Here is a 4661-nt window from a genome sequence, read left to right as displayed (position 1 = left end):
GCTCGCACGGGAGTGCCCGCCGCTCTGCAGGGCGGGACCGGGCCGGGGCCGCTCGGGCCGCGACTACATCCTGGGCGGTGCCGCCGCCACCGCCGCGAGGGCAGGAGCGCCGCGCCGCCGCCGCCGCCGGGGTCCCGCGCCCCGCCCCGCCGACGGAAACTTGGCGCGTTTTCCTCCGTCTCAGCACCCCCGCGCCGTCGCCCGGCCCGCGCAGCGCCGCGCTCCGAGGGGCGGCCTCCCCAAGTGCCGGCTCCACTCCGCACGCCGCGCCCGCGCCACAGGCCGCAGCCGCCTCGCGCCCGCCACTCGCGGCCCTGGCTCGCGCGGGCTGCCGGGCCGGCGGGGACGCCGGGCTCCCCTCGCCCCCAACGGGCTGTGCGGCTCCGCGCCGCGCAGGCAGCGTCACGGGCAGCCCGCGGGTCCTCCAAGGGCGCGCCGGCGGGCGGGCTCGAGCCTCACACCCTTGTTTTTTTCTTTTTAACCATTCGTGCGCGCGAGTTGAGGGACCGCGTACGGGTCGGGAGACGGGACAGAGACACGATGGGACGGACCCCTCGGCGGGAGGAGCCGCCTGCGCTCAAACCCGCCAATCCGTGGCGAACAGCCCCAAACCTGGCCGCCCCAGCCCAGGAGGAGCCAATCAGAAGTAACAAGGCGAAAGCCAATCGGAAGGCGGGGAGGCCCAGCCAATAAGAAGAAGGTAAAGGGGGCTCCAGCCAACCGCTGTTGGACATACGAAGTTCCCTCGGCGCGCCCGCCCTCATCCGCTCTCATTGGCGCTCGAGCGCGCGCTTTCGCGGCCGTCGCTCAGTCCCGCTCTGCGACCGTCGTCGGCGGGCGGTGCCGCGGCGCGGCTTCCGGTTGAGGCCTTCGCCGTGGCCCCGCCCTCCTCGCGCGCTCGGGGGCGGGGCCGCGGGGAGCGGGGCGGGGCCGCGGCGGGCGGGGGAGGGGGTGCGGCACCCACGCTCTCTTGAGGGCCTCGCGGTCGGCGCGAACGGGGCGGTCCTGGGCGAGCGCCGCAGCGCCGCGGTCCCGCAGCCCCTCCGCGCTCGTCCCGTGCAGTCGCCGCCGAGGTGGACACGGGCGCCCGGGGCGCGGCTGCGGCCCCTCAGGACCGCCGCTCCCGGGTCCGCTCTCCTCAGCGGCGCCGGCCCGGGGCTGACGGGCGGGCTATGTCCTCGGCCCGCTGGTGCCAGGCGTTGTCCCAGGTAGGGGACGCGGCGAGAGGGCGCGTGTCCCCGCCCCAGAGGAGGGTAAAGGTTAGGTGAAGTGATGTGACCTGGCGGACCCCTGTGAGGGACGGGGAGCGCTCTCGGGCACGGGGCTCTCCCAGGCCTCTGCTCGCCCCCTGCTGCCGGGGAGCGGGGCCGGGGAACCGAGCGGCCTCGGCGGCGTCCTCACGCTCCGCGCTCGCTCTGGAGGGAGCGGGAGGCCTGGGGTGGAGCCCGGTGACCCAGGTGTGGGGAGCCCGGATCACGGTGACCCAGGTGTGGGGATCCCAGCGCCCACTGAGCTAGGTGTGGAGATCCCGGATCACGGTGACCTAGGTGTGCGGAGCCCAGTGACCTAGGGTTGGGGATCCCAGTGACTTAGGGGTGCGAAGCCTGGTGACCTACAGGCCCGGTGGCCTAGGGGTGCGGCGCCAGGAGCCCTGTGGCCTAGGGCTGAGAATGGTGCAAATGAGATAGCTATGGGGTTCTGATTAAGCAGGAGAGAGATGGGAGTCCTGGGTGGCTTTGAACTAGGGAGTGGCATTAGTTGTAAAGTGGCTGCTGAGGGTAGACGGTTGACCTTCAAAAGCGCCACCTGTGGACTAAATCATGGTGGCTTGGAATAAAGTAGCAGCAGTGGAAATGTTGAGAACTGGTAGGATTCAGGATGTATTTTGAAGCAGAGCCAACAGGACCTACTGATGGATTGTAAGAAAAAAACATGAAAATGACAGGACTTTCTTTTATTTTACCAAAGTAACTGGGTAATGGTTGGTCCTTGCTAAAATGGGGAACATTGGGGTGGTCGCGGTTTTGATGGGAGGGGCCGTTGTTCTTGGCTATTAAGATTGAGATGCCTATTTCACATACAAATAGTGATGCTGAGCTAGGAGATAGCAAGTTTGGAGCTCAGTGGAGGATTTAGATCAGGGGATATACACTGGAGAGTTACCAGATGGTATGTAAGACCATCAGACTGTAAGAAATCACCTCCAGTGATGATATTTATCCTAAAAAGTGTGCAGGGCATTGGTGACCTCTTCCCTTGCCAAGCCACGAATCCTAAATCCAAATAACTGCCTCTTAATTTCCCCATCTTGGAATCAAATGTCCATCCCAAATACCCATTGCAAGAGTGAGATGTGTAAAGCTCCTGATCATTGGCTTTGTAGAAAGAGCACTATGACACACACAGTGATCTGTCAACTGTCTAAAGAGAAGTTAGTGCTGCTATCACTTGGTAAAATAGGCTCAAAACTAGTTTTTTTTTACCATGCTTTCATGGGATTGATAATTCCTACTTGAAAGCAAAATAGAAAGCTTATTTTGAGATCAGTATAATGTTGATGCCCCTAACAGACAAGGACAGAATTAGAAATGTAATTATAGTCAGTCCCTGAGTTTGCCTTTGTGTACCATGGACGGGAGTGTCTCATTCTCTAATGCTAGCAGAATCGTCGCTATTTTCAGACTCTACCAGGACAGATAACCAATTTCAGTTTCCTATTCTAATTTTCCTAATTCTAGCTTTCCTGTCTCAATTGAGATCTTATTGTCTGCAACCACTATTCTTCCTGTACGATTTACAGTACCAGTCGAGGTTCAGTTGCAGAGAATAGAATCTATTCCCTTGGTATAAGCACAGAGAGTACTGAATACTTAAGAGTGTCGATTAAACAGACTAGGATTTGATTTTCAGAAATAAGTCCCAGTCTTCACAGAATGAGGCCACCAAGGGAGCAGTGACCCTTCTGCAATCAGGAAATGATGACTTCTGAGCTGCGTTGCTCCTGCAATGCCTAGGAAATCATGCCCCTCAGAAAGCTGCACACCGCACCCACCGCAGTCTGTACCGGGACAGCATGTGTCCTGTGTCCTGCGTCCTGCCTGTCAGGGCCCACAGAGCTGGTGGCTGGATGCTGAGACTCCTAACGCTGCTTCAGAAGTACCAAACACCTCCACAGCTGTGCTTGTCAGCAGTGACGGCAGAAGCCCATGGATGCATATCAGTCTTCCTGTATCTCTGGCAATGTAATTCGTGCAGAAATTCAAAAGATTTCTGATCCTTTTGCTTTTAGTCAGTTCTGTGAGGGAGAAGTTAGGGCCGTAATTCTTGCCTAGATACAGTGTTTAAGCCCAAAGACTTTATCTTTTATTTCCTGGCTTCTGTGTGCTGGACAGCCACCTCTCTCTTAATGACAGCTAACTTGGGGGCATCTGAACATTGGGATTTAACAGACTGACAGCATTCTTAAGCCATATTTGTCAGCCTTGCATGGCTGCATGTCAGGCATATTTCCTTCCAAGGCTTTTGTTCACAGGCACTGTTTCTACATGCTTTGATTTAGGTGTATAGAAGTAGTTGGATTTTTTTCAGCCACCTAAGGCTCCAAATTATGGGATTCTTAATCCACTTACATCACAGACAGAGTTCCTCTTAGCAAAGCTGTATTCCTTTCCATCTCTACTTGCAGATTGGCTAGCCCTGGCCTGAGTTCATCTCTCAGAGAACTTTGCTGAAAGTGGCAAGGAAAAGCCAGCAAATACCAAGTTTATAAATTTTTCCAATTATTTTCCTTCATGCTACGAATATTTTGCAACTGGGCAACAAGGGTCATCAGTTTTCCATCTTGCGATATCTGAGTCTTTACCACCCACTGCCCAAATGTTTCCACTAAGCCAATACCACATTTCTTTTAAGGTTATGTTATATGCAGCATGAATTTACAGGGATCAAATTCTGCATCAGATAGGAATAGGTTAATTTATAAGAAGCAGAATTTTTTTGTGTGTTCTTAGCCAACATGAACATTGATTTCTTCAGCACATAAACAGTGCAGAGCTAGGCAGTCTAGATTAGTATAGTGATTCCATGACCGTCAGGGACCTAATTACCTCTCTTCTCAACAAGTGGCTTCTACATTATGGTCCAGTATGGCTGCTTACGTTCTAGCCATCATGTCTACATTCTAATAAGCAGGAAAGAGGAAAGGGAGAAGATAATCTTTCCTTTAAGGATACTTCCTGGAATTTGTACACACCATTCTTGCTTATAACCAATGGGTCAGAACGTAGTCACTTAACAATTTTATTCTGGGTGCCCCTATGTCCAATTAGGAGTCGTAATATCAACCTCCAGTTGTCAGCTCCGTCGGGGTCTGCTTCAGCTGCAGAGAATAGCCTTGCCCAAGGTCATGCCCCTTCCAGGGCAGCCTACACTGGGTGATTGAGCAAGGCTGGATATAAAGGCTCAGCCATTATGGCCCACCTCCGGACACCTCCAATATGCTGTGTTCACTCCAGAGCTCCTGGGCAGGCTGAATATAAAGGCTCAGCCATTATGGCCCACCTCCCGGCACCTCCAATATGCTGTGTTCACTCCAGAGCTCCTGGGCAGGCTGGGCAAAGCTTTGTTGGACCTATATTGGAGTTTGACTTCTCTCTCTGTCC

Source organism: Equus quagga, chromosome 18 (assembly GCF_021613505.1).
Source record: "Equus quagga isolate Etosha38 chromosome 18, UCLA_HA_Equagga_1.0, whole genome shotgun sequence".
NCBI classification, from domain to species: domain Eukaryota; kingdom Metazoa; phylum Chordata; class Mammalia; order Perissodactyla; family Equidae; genus Equus; species Equus quagga.
The sequence above is the reverse complement of the archived record's forward strand: the minus strand, read 5'-3'. Positions refer to the sequence as shown.